Here is a 15397-nt window from a genome sequence, read left to right as displayed (position 1 = left end):
GAGGACAAAAGAGGACAAAAACCTCAGTGTGTTTTGTGCAGCAAGGTTCTGCACAAGAAAGCACAAAGCCGTCAAAACTGAAGCGGCATTTGTTGATCAATCCGCAGCGGATGAACTGAAAACTAACCCTCTTTCAAATGACACGATACGTACGTGACTGAAGACATGTCGGATGACATCAAACAACAGACCACAGCTAGATATAAGGCAAGCGGTCATTTTGCATTACAAATGGACGAATCTACAGACACAACAAACAAATCAGTTTTACTGGTTTACGTGAAACATGTGGGACGGGGACTGACAGGAACTAGAGAGCTCCCTACTACTACGACTGCAGAGGACATCTTCAGCTCAGGTTCAAACTGCACCATCTTTTCATTAAATACATTTGAGAAGTTGAATATTTGGGTCGCGGCTTGTCATTAAGGGGTGATGGTGGGTCCCGCAGCCAGACCAGTTGAGAACCAGTTTCAACCACACTGGCCAAACTTATTTATTTGACGGCCATGTAGGGATTGTTTTCCTGGAGTGTATGTACGACCAGATGTGTATTTTAAGCACAGCCTATGGTTCACATTGAACTATGTATAATGCTGAGATATAGCCAGTTTGATGAGTGCAGGACTAAATGTGTCATTATGCACATTACACAAATGCAGACAGTTACATACAGATTAATGACCGACCACTTTCCTCTCCTTTCCCTCAAAAAGGAAATACCACATGACCAAACAAAGACCTTTTCAATGTTATGAAACATGTCAATACAAGCGAGTGTAATGAGGAGGCTCTGGCTGTAACAGTCAGGCTACTTATTCACAATCTTAAACTCATAACATTATTTTAGTGCCATTTGAAGAAACTCAGTAAATTAGTTCAAAAATGGAATAAACTTTGACCTTAATAGTATCTATTTTTAGCAAAGCTTCAACAATAAATATATATATATATATATATATATATATATATTTTATTTCCGCACTATATTTTATATATATATATATATATATATATATATATATATTTATATATGTGTATATACACATATATACAGTATATATACATATATACACACATATATACATACATATTTATACATATTCATACATTTACATGCATATAAACATACATACAGTATATGTATGTATATATATATATATATATATATATATACATACAGTATATGTATATATATATATATATATATATATATATGTATACGCATATATACATATGCGTATACATATATGTATGATTATTATATGTATGATTGACTATTGTATCTGAAGTTATGTGTGTGTGTGTGAGACAATTATTCCGTGTTCTAATTTATGCGAGGAGTCCTGTCACTCAAGATGTCAGTGATATCACTCTAGATTCTAGAGTGATGTCACTGACATCTTGAGTGACAGGACTCCTTCTACTAGAAGGTATTCTCTACATATTGGACAAACCACTTGGCAGTCACACAGTGGAGCTGATCGGATTAGAGATACTGCTTAAGAGTTTTTTCTCATTATGCCTAACTTTCTGATACCAGTGGATCATCAAGAAACATCGGGAAATGTCCATCATTTGTGGAAGGAGAAGGCCACTTTTCACGTTATGACTGGCGTTTAATGACTTTCATGAATAGCTTTTGTTGGTTAGTTTAGCTGTAAAGATTAGTTCAAGTCTTGCAGCAGGTACACGGTAGGTATAGGTATCTCTCTCTCTCCTCTCTCACAAGTTTTTCCTCTTTGATTTTCTTTTATTGTTATTTTGTTATATTCAGTGCTTGAAGTGGAAAAAAGTGACAGTTCTCCCTTTATTCAAATGTTGGTGTGTTTTTATGTTTAAATATCTGTTGTCACTGTAAAGACACCATTGAGGGATCTACGTGACTTGCGGTCACCAACGCGGGTGCGACAAGTGATACAGTCACCATCGAGGGATCTATGTGACGTGCGGTCACCAACGGGGGTGCGACAAGTGATACAGTCACCATCGAGGGATCTACGTGACGTGCGGTCAACAACGCGTGTGCGACAAGTGATACAGTCACCATCGAGGGATCTACGTGACTTATTTACGTGATTTATTCTCCCCAACTGGAAATAAATGTAGCTTATTAATTTTTAAAATTCATGATGAAGCGTCTTCAATGTCATAAGGTTTTCCTTACTAAATTTGAGACTGATCTGGTCAACTGGCTAGGAGGAGTAAATAAAAGTATAAAATGTGACATTTCCTTTTGCCAGCAGGTGGCACTATGAGTTATTGAACATCTTGGCATTGATATATGCTCATTCTTGAATTAGCATCATGCATATGTAATTTTTTTGCAGATTGAATAATGTACCTTGGAGTTATAACAACTTTATTGTTCATGCCGAATGAGGCAAAATGGCCGCCACGTCAAGGTTCTTCCATGAAAACTCACCAATTTGATAATTTTCATCACAAAGGCCTGAAGAGCATCCTCACCAAATTTGAGGTTGATCCCATGAATTCTGTAGGAGTTTGTTAAAGATCAAAGGCTGAAATCTGCAAATGAAATGAAAATGGCGGGTTTACTGTAGTGCCCCCTAGTGGTTGAATGAAATAAAAATGTCAGGGTATGTTACAGGATGCGATGTGCACATAAGCTGCAAATTTTGTGATTTTAGGACAAATGGTTGAGAAGTTGTGTATTTTGATATATAAGCCACACCCCTAAGAAGTTTATTGGTCCATATCTTGTAAACACAAAGAGATATCAAAAAGCTTTTGATAACTTTTGATGATGTAGATTCAATAATGGTTCAGATCAAATTTGGTATCAATCGAAATCAGTGTGTAGGAGAAGTCTGCAAAAATGTGTTTTTCACAAAATTCAAAATTGCGGAAAATCTAAGAAGGTGGATTTTAAGGATCTGATAGGCGTCTTTGTGGATCTAGAGGAGGTGGACATGTGTGTTGAATTTCAAGTAAATCAGACATACTGGCTGAGTGGCGTCGCCGGTCCAAATTCTAGGGGGCCCTAGAGAGCCATTATTTACACACAAATATGCAACCTATATCAGATGGCTATATTCACCTGGCCTGACAAGTGTGCAAAATTTGGTGAGTTTTTGAGTATGGCAAGTCTCCCAAATATGCGCCCAATGTACTATGTGTATTTAAATTTCAATAGGGCCTTTCGCAGCCCGACATTTTCGGTTGCTTGGGCCCTAATTAAGGACTGAAGCAACCGGTTGTCCCTCAATCGAAACCATCGGAACTCCTCACAGCAAGGATTGCATCTTTTGACACCAGTACCTAAACTTTTTTAAGCTTAGCTCCTCTACCACCGACGGAATCGCCAGCTAACACAGGAATACCTTTTACTCCATGGACTTGGTAATGTAACTAGTCCTAGTCTAGCATAGTGTTAGCACAGTGACACACAGCTAAGCAAGACTGTTTAACTTCAACTTCTGTCAATGTATATGTATTGATTTGATTGATTGAGCTTTATTGTTTTGATGTGTCATTGTAATCCGGATATTTGGGGAGCTGGCCTCGTCACAATTGATTGTTAGTTGTGCTTCACACAGACACAAGGTCCTGCATGCACACTAAACATCTTTTCTTATCTGACATCACACACACTGTGCTGATTGAACACGTGTTCAGACAAGACAAAGAGACCAAGTGGCTGAGGTCCCAGCAGCCATGTTCGATTCAGCCATCGTTGTAGTTTCTTATTTTGTAGGCCATGTGGCATCAGTCACCATTTGAACCCAGAAAGCCATTCTTTGTCCCTCACACACACACACACACACACACACACACACACACACACACGCATTACCTTTGGTTTGCTTAGTTAGATTATATCGTTATCAAAATTATAATCTATAATGCTGGTCTGTTTCATGTTGTACAAGAGTGAATACTGCTAACCCCGCTATGTCAAAAACAAAATCCTTAAACTTTAATTTACTATTGATGGTGATTTTTGGTCATAGTTGTTTTTGTATTGTTAAGAAAGGTGGTGCCCCGAGGTGTTTATTGTAAACTAAAAAAAATTATTCAAAATAATGATTCATTATTTTTGATGATTAACAGGTTAATAACTTTTGATAGACATTCCAATCCCTTTTTAAGCTACAGCACCAAGTTTCTTAAAAGCTCTGATCTTGCACGCTGCGCCAACTTGCGCAGGCTGTGATTACGTCATTTTCTGGCGTGCTACGGCGAGTACAAACTAGGCTTTATGATGTCTATGTAACGGGTCTATTATTGAAGTGTATTGTTGTTGATGTCTGTGGTTTCATTGCTGTCTGTTTATCTGACATTTGCTACATGGCACATGATGAATTTCCTCAAGGATTAATACATATCTGTCCATCAAAAACAAAAGAAGTAATTATGTATCAAGGCAATAAAAAACTATTGTTGATCTTTTAAGAAGGGTCTGGAGTCTCCAGGACCCCAGACAGATCATTACAATAAGTAGAAAGTACAGCTGTTTTTCCCCTTGTTTCAGTAGGTCTGTGGGGACCATACGATGAGTGGACTGGTAGCTTGAGAGGTGCCAGTTCACCTCCTGGGCACTGCTGAGGTTCCCCTTAAGCGAGGCACCAAACTCCTAACTGCTTGCTTTAGTGTAGGCCTGTATGTGTAATGGGTAATAACAACAGGGTCTACAAATTGAATTTCCCCAATGAGAGTTAGTTTTAAAATAGTTTTAAAATATTGGAATATCAATATGTGTTGTTTAAACTATTATTATTATTATTATTATTATTATTATCACTTCAAAAAATAGCTTTAGATTCCTTCAACATATACGAAACAATAAAAACAGTTATTCTAGCCTGTAATCCGACTGAATTGCCATTTTATTTTACTTAATTGATTTAAGGACACATGCTTTGGGAAAAAACGGTTCAATAAGAAAAATTAACATTGTAAAAACGCAACTGAGGCACCTTAGAATAAGTAGAGTTAGTGCTGCAAAATCTGGCAAACAACAGCAAAATACTCTATCTAGTTTTGAAAATATATTCCCACTACTCTGTTGAACCAAGAGCTAATTAATGAACAGTTATTGTCAACTGTCACTGAATGAACAAACTGGGTAACGGCATGTATCATTGCACTATCCCGTGACCCTTCCGATTTTTCTTTTGACCCCTTGTGAGGTTCACAGCCTCCGAGTTGGAAGCATTGTAACACTTGCATATAGCTGTAAAAGAAAGACGCTTTTTTAAATAAAACAAAAACCTACATTTTACAAAAAAAATATAATGTATTCCAATTCAAAGTAACTAGTTGAGCTACAGTAGCTATGACAACACATTTATCAAATGTCCATGTCCAGACAGGTCAGATTGACGCCTTATGAGAGAGGCAAAGCCTCCACTGCCCAACTGGTGCATGATGGGAGAGATATCACTTTAGCTGATGAAAGCCATACCCCATCACAGGGCATTAACTTGTTTATCTCTAAGTCAGTGACGACAGAGAGGGGAAAAGTTTCAAGCTTGATTGCTCATTGTGGGCCAGTGAGATAGAGGCAGAGACACTGCAAAACAAAAGGCAGCCAGAGAAATTTGCATGGTGCTCAATTATACATTAGCGAACATCACTTGGCAATCTGTTCATATCAATTTAATTGGATTTTAATACTGCCTGTGATCTTGTTTCCTAATTAACAGCAGCGGCTGGCAATAAAGCAGAAGCATGCACCCAGCAACACCTTTGATCCGGGCCATATGGACTTGCTTGGAGCTCATTGGTAGGGGGAGAGAAAAATATCAGTCACCTAAATATGGGCCTATGACAAGCCAGCGGAAAGGGGACTTCAGTGTGTGTGTGTGTGTGTGTGTGTGTGTGTGTGCATGATGTTGGTTCTCATCGTTGTTGAGCTCTGTGTGTGTCCATGCATGTGTGAGTGTGTCTTTCTCACTGCATGTATTTGCTGTGCGAGAGTGTGTGTGTGTGTGTGTGTGTGTGTGTGTGTGTGTGTGTGTCTATCTGTGTTGGACCTTGGATGTGTTTGTGTACATGCCTGTGTGTGTGTGTGTGTGTGTGTGTGTGTGTGTGTGTGTGTGTGTGTGTGTGTGTGTGTGTGTGTGTGTGTGCCTGCCAGGGGGTTGAGGGATCAGTGCGACCCCCAGATGGCGGATATCACTCCTACCTTGCGCCTTCATTGATTAATTTCTTCCCTGATTGGTTATGATTACTGATAAATAAAACATGATCTGGGGATCAGATGCAAATCAGCTTGGGGGGGCTTGAGGGTTGGCGTGGGGGGGGTGGGGGGGGGTGGGGCTGTTGATTGCTTTTTTAAAATCTGTTTATTTCTTGCCCCGCTGCCCTCGACTCTGGATTGGAGGGCAAAAAGACGGGAGAACTTGTTTTTGCTAACACGTGCTGCTAACTCAGGATGGCCTCTTTGAACATGCTCACCACATTTAGTCTTAACACATGTTCCTAACACTTATTTATACTTTAAGGTAATCCAAAACATAGATTCCAGGGGACATAGTGTACGCTCTTAACACAATAGTTGAAGTCTGCTGCACTTAAACAGAGCACGCTCACTGTTTAAAATGTTTGGCTAAAGACACATATTCTTATTCTCTCTTCACCCTAAAGGGTCAGCCAAAACAAGGCTCTGCCTGCTTCCCTTCAGGTGCAGTATTATCCTGGGCTGTGGATACGTGGCAGGTATAGGAATTCCCTGTGTATCTCACTGGGTGCTTTGGAGACAAAGCATCAGCCAATACCGGCTGATTCAGCGTCCCCTGGAAGCCTGGGTCTTAATGTGGAAATGTGGGTCTTCTATGTGGAGAATGCTAATTTGTAATTAGGCAGATTAGCTAAATCTGGGGAATAGAGGAGGGGAAAAAAAGATTATTGACTTATATAACAAAGTAAACAATGCAGGTCCTCGGTTAAATAATCTTGGACGGAAATCAGCTTGTTGGGAATTAGACGAGCGGCGTGGGTTAGACAGCAGACTGTTGATGAGATCCAGGCAGGGAGGATGATCAGCACACTGCAGGGCTGTGGAGACAAACCTGCTGAAATCTAACTATAAAGGTGGTCTGTATGCCTGCGTGTCTCATCCAACCTACTGCTACTACACTTAGTTTGTGTATTGATGGGGGCTCAAGGGAGTGCATTGTTAAATTTGGTGCAATATGGACATGCAACACTTAGAAAGACTTGAGAAACAAACTCTTCTCCACTCCCCCTGAGACAATGAGCGGAAAGCCTTCACAGGAACAGCGCTACTCTGCCATTGCGTCTCTAATTGTCTACGTTTTTGCCATTCACACTAATAACGTTTTGGCGGGAAAAACTTAGCTGAAGTTTAGCTGAGCTGCGCCGGTTTCAAGCAGGTGTTTGAAATCATATGCTACTGCATACTACATACTCAATCGGTATGTACTGCATACTGCCTACTAAATGATACATTAAGAATGATTTTCCCAGTAGAATACTCACACTGAAGTATATCTGACTGATCGGCCGGTTTCAAGGCACCACTTTTATTATTTGATAGTACCCAAAACTTTTTTTATTTTATTTAATTATTAGCTACTGATAGTGAAACTATTAGTACCGCACAGTAAAAGTCCTGCATTCAAGTTTTTACTTCAAGTGGAGAGTTAAAAGGGGGAGCTTTCAAATAATCTAGATAGTTTAATGAATAATAATGCGCAATGTTTTAATTGTTACATTTGGTGACTTAAATCTGAATCTGCAGTGCAACCAGTAACATCTCTTTGTCAAATAAATGTATTAGTACGATGTTTTCCTCCGAAGCAGAAGTATAACAATACCGCACAGTAAAAGTCATTCACATTTTTATTTGAAGTGAACAGCGAAACAATGAGTGAAACAATGTATTTAAATTAACTTCATGTTTGTTCAAGTTGTACCTTTCAATAAAAATGATGGATAGTTACATTAAAAATAACTCATCATATTGATATCATAAGATTTATTTTGTGGGTAAAATCTCCCATGTAACCAGTAGCATTTCTCTGTCAGGTAACATAAGTAGTAAAAAGTTGAGTGCCATATTTTGTTATATGTACTTTGCGGGCCTTTTTAATTTCAGGGTACAATGACTTCGATTTTTAGATATGAAAATGATTAAATGATGTTACTATTCTAACTATAAAGCAAGAAATCGCTATCTATCAGTATGTCCTTCGCATATCTATAGAACTCATATGACCTAGTTCACACTGGGCGGGTGTATTGATGGAGACCCAAATACATGCAGTGTTGGTGCAATTTGGACTCGGCCAAGATTAATAAACTAACTAATAAACAACAGTCAGAGCTCTGTGTAGCAGCAGGGCGGAGCTTCAGGGCTCTATGGACAGAGTCAAGCATTTGGTCTGCAGCAGGCCTCTACGCCCGTCCGTGACATGTCAAAAGATCAAATTTACTGTTTTCACTGTGAACCACCCGCGACACGGCTAAACTATGTGCAAAACCTTGAATCTTTAGAAGACACATAGCCGACACGCAGCTGATCCTCACCTGAGCCAGCTCACGAAGGTGTGGCTACTCTAACCCATTAACATGGGCGCCGAAATGAAAAGGATGAGGTTCCTCGACACCATCAGTGGCAATGCGGCCAGCGTTACAGGCCACGGCTCATTGAATGGAGTTCACTTCTGATGCTGGATGCTGGATGAACTAACTTCACAACCAAACATGATGTGTGGTTGTCAACCGCAAGCAGCACTTCTGCGGGCCAAGTGGGCTGGACATATAAAAACTAGTGCTGGGCAACAATTGCAATTTTTAATCGGGATTAATCGCATGATTTTTTTGCGATTAATCGCAATTGTCCGCTTAATAATAAAAAAAACTGAGTTAACGTGCAATAAAATAATTGTCGGCGTTAATTAATTAGTTAACGCGATAATAACGCGTTAACTTGCATAGCCCTAATAAAAACAAACACTCAAGCTGTATTAAATGTCTGTTTTCTTTCAAGTTACTTATAATGCAAACCAAACATTTTCCAGCTTCAAATAAGAAACTCATTGTGAAGCAGCTACTTCATAGGTCACAGAGAGTAGACAAGGTCTGTTAGCTGTTCTGTTGTTCAGTAATAGAGTATCGGGACACCTCAGACATGCAATCAAAGTAAACATCACCTTCCTTGCCTTTTTGTCATATGGAAAACCTATTGCACTGTGACTGCTTGCACACGGCTTGGCTTGTCACAAATACAACTTGTGGTCAAACAAAATGGTCAACCCTTACTATGGGCAAACTCTTATTCAGCACAGGCTAAAGAATAAACACACAGCCTGTGGTGTCTCTCAATATATTTGAATAAAGTCTCACCATAGGACCTGGCAAGAAGTGTTAACGTGAAACATCCAAGCCATCAATTTGCTAATGTGATGAAGACTTATCTCGATTTGCAGTTGGAAACTACACAATAACAGACAGGCAGCGAGACAAACTGGAGGTGTGGAATTTGAATCACATGGGTGTAAACAGGGCAGGGACATCTAACAGAAAAGACGCTACTGGTTGCACAATAGGACACAGCACTCACTTTTGGGGGGGGGGGGGGACTTGCCCCATCATAGGAATTTCAAGTCAGGATCACCTTTTTTATGGTTTTTCACCTGTTTTTTACTCTCTTGTCTTTTGTGAGTCTCCTAACTTTATGGGAGTGTAATATTAAATCATTGAAGCATCCATTTAATATCTTTTTTATCGCAGACTTTTTTAAGACTGTTAATTGCCATTGTTAAGCCATTTATGTGTAATATCCATACATAGGTTAGCCTACAGAGGATACAATTTGCATTGTGTATCATGTACCTGCCTCCAATCTAAAATGGGCACTTGATTTCCCTATGCAAAGTTTAGAGGTTTAACTTGACATTATTATCCCAGTTTAGAAAGGCCTCTATAAGCAAAGTCAATTAAGTGGGAGTGGAACGCTGCTCGGATTCAGAGAGGGAGAGAAAACTGTGTTTGAGAGGAGAGTGGGGAGAGATTTCAAATACAAACAAGCCCTTTAACAAGTGCACCATTGCAACGAATTCATTTTAAAGACAATGCATAAATCTACATCTAAATCTGAAATCTCCCCCTCAAAATGTCATACGTCCAGCAACCCATTCAGGGGTTCCCTTCCTGAGAAAATAGTGTATTTTACATGATAAATAGTATCATTTTACAGAAGCTAGTGTCTTTATACACGGATGTGTATCAAAAATGTACAAAGATAGGTGGAGATCTTTCATCCAAGTCATACTAGGAAGGTAGATGAAGATTCCTGTCATTTTGACTCACAAGGATGACAGTAGAGTTGTTTAGCCAATTATTTTGCTTTATTTAAATGTCATATCAATCAATCAATGATTAGGGCAGGGGGACTTTTGAAAAAAAATCTGGTATATATCCGGTTGTATTTGGATAGCTATACAGCTCTGTAGATTCTCCATACAAGCTAGTGTCTTCCAAGTATCAATAGGAAATCTCAATCATCTTTATACAAATGTAGGTTAGATTAGAATACATTGAGCATACGCTTCCATCAATAGTGTGGATCCAGTGTAGTAAACACTACACTTTAAATTTTGATTACGGTGTAGAATGTCTATTTTTGTTTTGGCCTATGTGATCTGACCTATTTATGAACCAGAGATTGCCGGATAGTAAATGTTAGTTATGTATTGTAACTTGAGATGCTATGAGTATAGGCATAGCCCTGTATAGCCCTGTGTGCATACGGGCCTCACTTACGTCCGTACTTGGACATATAGCAGCCGTGTGACTATAATTCTGTTCCCAATTTCGACCAGTATTTTTTCAGCTGGCGTAACTGGAGCCAGAGGGGACCACAGCTCAGAGAGCTACACCTATTCTCATAGAACCCAGAGTTACATTATATAGCAAACTTTCCCTATCGAATAGGCTTTGCATTCTTAGAGCTGTCGCTATTGGGTTAAGGGCAAAACTGAAGACTTGTGTGTTGGCATCACACAGCAAGTAAGACAAAAGCTGTTTTAACAGAGCTACGTCTTGCAAGTGCCCTCTGTAATGAAAAAATCAGTTTTGTCCACGTTTATGTTTACCACATGTGCAACAACCTGAGACAGAGACTGGGCAAAGTAGCGTAAACACTTCTTCTTCCTCGTTCTGATGAGGCGGAGGGAAGAACCCCTCAAGACTATTGTCGACCGCTAGGTGTTTGTTAGAACTTCAGATGTAAATGAGAGATTTGGCTGTAAAGTTGCTGCGCTTCAGTTCTTTCTAGTAGAAAGGCAGCACATCAAGTCACTCACTCTCATGGCGGATGTCATGGCTAGGAGGAGCGCTGTCTTGAGAGATAGCATCTTGTGGGAGATTTGGGCTATCGGCTCAAAAGGGCATGCAGCACCAGTGGTAAAAAACAGTGTGGTGGTAGAGAACGCACAACAGAGAAACAATTTTCTGACTCCCTTCAAAAAGCGCTTCACCTAAGGACAGCACAGCGCACCAACACTCAAAAGCAGACCATCTACTCGTGTAACACACTGACACACTGTAATAAAGGAGGCTGTAGTGCCCTGGACAGTGCACACCACTTCAGAGGGCAGTCCTAGCCTTTCCAAGAGATCCCGTTCAGTGGCGAGGCACAAAGCCATTAGCCTATCTTCACGTGGTGGAGGATCGCACCATCCTGCTGTGACAATGCATCTCGTGGGAGCTGCCACTGTTTCCCCGCACCATGGTTGGTTTGTGCGTTCTGGTGCCAGCAAAGTGACCGTTAGAGTTTCTTCCTGAATGCACACTTAAGATGAGTGATCAGAGGAACTGGGGGAAATGCTTAAAGGAGAGCTCTGGGTCATGGTCTGTGAGAGAGGGCATCCGCTCCTCGTGGATGGTGGTCTCGTACGTTCATGGAGAACCACAGTGTGCATTGTGCATTCTGTCTTGGTGGCGAACAAATCCACATTCGCCTACCTGAACGAGTGTGGGTCACAGTGTCCACTTGTTATGGGACGGCCATGGCTGTTTACTACATCGGCAACAATCAGCGTGACAGAAATATATACGACCAAAACCACAAGTTTAAAATATACTTGTTTGTCCGCCTTAAGTTTTTTCATTAATAAATGGTCTCAGGACTCTCTGAGTAACCGTCACTATTTAGCATTTATAAACAGTAGACTTATACAAACAATTAATATATTGTTTAGATTACATGGCGACATGGACATTTAAGACATTTTAGTGTCTATCAATGCATTTAACACTTTCCAACCTGTTTGTGAATGGTTTGTACATATGTACTAAGAGTACTATGAAGCATACATCCTTTGAATCATGGCTGGGCTGATGTAAAAAGCATCTTAGTGCCATTCAGCTGTTATAGCAGTCTATACTAAATGCTTTGTAATTGCATTTACTGTGTTTAAGTATACAGCAGATGGAGAAAAAATGGCTGAGCTAATGTTATTTTGCCATGTATACTCTTACAATGGCTCCGATGATATACATTGTATTGTGCATTTTCCTATGAAATACAGTTACACTTGCCAAGTTTGTTACATGCATACAGTCGTTTCAAAATAAACTTCCTTCTTCAAAGGAAACCACTTAGTTAGGTTTAGGAAGAGATTTTCATTTGGGTTCAAATAACTAAAGTTGTATTCAAGTCACATGAAAAATAAATCAACATTGACTTCTCGTTTCATACGGGGAACAAACAGTCTCTAGGGTGAAAGTTTTTTTATTTACCAATCTACAACTCACCTCTCCCACCCGGCCTGTGTGAGCTAATGGGTTCTGTTTCATGATTACATGGATTACGTACCATTTGATGTTGTGGGGTACCTACGAATTACAGTGCAGTATTTGTGTGGGTATAGCTACAAACCCTGGCTAAATTCAGCCTCTATATGTATATAAATTAGTAGAGCAGAGACTGAGAAAGGCATCTGGACCTGAAGCTTGATGTGGTGCAACAGCCGAGCTACTTTGTTCAGCTCCTATTGAGTATGGGCTAGACTGATAAGGACAACTGGCTCTCTAGCTGGTTTACTGTGCTGAGAGCGAGCGAGTGTGAGACAGACAGCATGTGGAGATAGTAGTAAAGGTGATATAGGGTTGTGTTGGGCTTTGGTTGATGGGATTTAAGGAAAACTGTTGGGTCTGGAGGTGTGTTCACATTTGTATGTGTGTTTGTCGGCTGGGGCTTGGCTTGGCTTTTGGGAGTGAGTATTGGCTTCTTCTTTTTGACAGGGCCTGTCCGTTGACTAGGGATCCTTTTCTCATTAAGCCCCCTCTCCCTAATCCTCCCTCCCGTTTGAAACCCAGTCCACACCTCTCCTCCATCCAGGAAATAAAAAAAATGCTCTTTGTCAGAAGATGCACTCGCTCTCTTTGCCTTTGCGCTCTTGCTCTCCCTCCCTTCTCTCTCCTCCACCCTTCCATCTCCACCTTACCCTCTTCCTACCTCTCCCACTCTCTTCTCTTTATCAATGAATATACGACTCTTGACACTAAAGACTTAACATCAAATGAGCTTGGAAATCCATTTTCACACTTTTGCCTGCCCATTTCGCAGCTTTGTTTTTTTTTTTTTCTATTTCAGAGGAGGCGAAGGGGAGAGAGGCTCACAGACACAGAGTTGCCTTTGTTCGTCTGCCCTCTGGCCCTCAGTGCCCGGGTGGCCGGTACCATCGGGAGATGGCTAGAGGAGATCAAACGGGTACGCCGGTACCTGGCCCCTGAAGATGCCCCCTGGCACTCGCAATTAAATCAGCCAACTCGCAAAAAATGTCCTGGTACCGTCAATCAAAATAATTTACCCGGGCTCGGTGGCTTTCTTAAAGGCGCACCGCTGCTTTTCTGACGGGCCTGTCCACTTAATTTCAAAGCTCTTTATTCAAATCAGGGCCGAGTAAGAAGTGCCGGCAAGCACAGCAACCGGGATTCTTATCCTCTAGCCTGCAGTTGTCTTCAAAAATAATGTGAAGGAGTGTGGAGGGGGGGGGGGGGGGGGGGGTTAGAGAGAGAAAAGAGGCACCCGGTGAGGCAGCGTGTCATTTGAATAAAACGCTGGACACTTTCAATCTCCCAGAACATTAGAGGGAAGGTTTTAATGCACAGGGTGCAAGGAAGCACACACAGTGCCCCTGGTCGCCTCGGCAGAGAGCAGTTATAAAGACATGCGTCGAAGTCAGATGGAGGTTAAACTCAAAAGTTGTGGTGACCAAAGAAGTGGGCTGAATTTGAAAACAACACCTCCATCCCTCTTTGTGTTTTGTGTGAGCGTGTGTTGAATATGTGTCTTTTCAGCTTGTCTTATTCATCTAAAAGCATGTTTTTTCCACTGTAAACATAAAGCAATCAGTCAACTAATATATCCTCTTTCTGTTTGCTACAACATGCAATAAAGTGGGAATAAGCAAAGATCAAAGAGAAGTTTTACTACATGTATCCATGCAAAATAAGCTTCCACCAAATCCCTTCCTTGCCTGTGAGGTGTTTGTGGCCCTTAATCAAGGCTGTGTTGATTTGCCAGTGATGACCAACAAACACCTCACAGGTATTGTACCCTGGAAATCAAATTTGGCGTCTCTCCATTCTTATTACCTGCAATAAATGGCAGCATCTCACCACTCAGCCGCTCTCCTGCAGCCCTCTTTGTTCTATGGAAGGACTCTGGCCATTGTTCTATTATACTGTGTCCTCACAGCATAAATCATAAGATGTCATCTGCCCGTGCAGATGCTTTCTCTGAGAATCTTAGGAACAGCAGGGTGCATCTTAAAGGCTTTTGTGTCAGTCTGACAGACAGCAAGGCATTGTTACCTGATTTAGACAAAGGTGGGTTTTCATGTTTTCTGTGTATTGTGTTTATTTTTCTCCCTTCCTCTGACTGCTAGAGAACATGGAAGCTCATTGAGTTTGCCGAGTTGGGTGTGCAGGAGAGTAAGGAAACGCAGATCTTGTGTGTTATTCTGAAACGCCTGCCAAGTCAACATAAGCATGCCTTGTCGTCACATAGCTCTGCATATAAACCCCTTGAACGGAGTGTTCTATAATGCCCTTCAAGTCTGCAAGACAAGTTTTCCAGTGACCTCTCCTCGTGTCCTCACAGCCAGAGAGAAGGGAGTGGCGGTAATTGATGGGAACATTCTAGGCTTGTGGGCAAATACCCTGGGGGGAAAACTTGAAATAATGACCAAAATATTTTTTGACATGTTAATTAAATGTCAAACCACAATGGTGAATGTGCTGCGGATGGCATACTTTCAAAGCAAGGTAGAGTAATCAGATTCTTTTGAGTCTGCCTCTTTTCTTAAAGCGAGTGCCTTCTCTGTTTTTTTTTCTTCAGAGGAAATAACAGTGCAGCCAAGCCTGCATTTTTCTTCTCCCTGCGAGTAACTATCAA

This window comes from Cebidichthys violaceus, unplaced genomic scaffold, assembly GCF_023349555.1.
Source record: "Cebidichthys violaceus isolate CVI_PGR_0920_01 unplaced genomic scaffold, fCebVio1.0.p SCAF_22, whole genome shotgun sequence".
NCBI lineage: Eukaryota > Metazoa > Chordata > Actinopteri > Perciformes > Stichaeidae > Cebidichthys > Cebidichthys violaceus.
The sequence above is the reverse complement of the archived record's forward strand: the minus strand, read 5'-3'. Positions refer to the sequence as shown.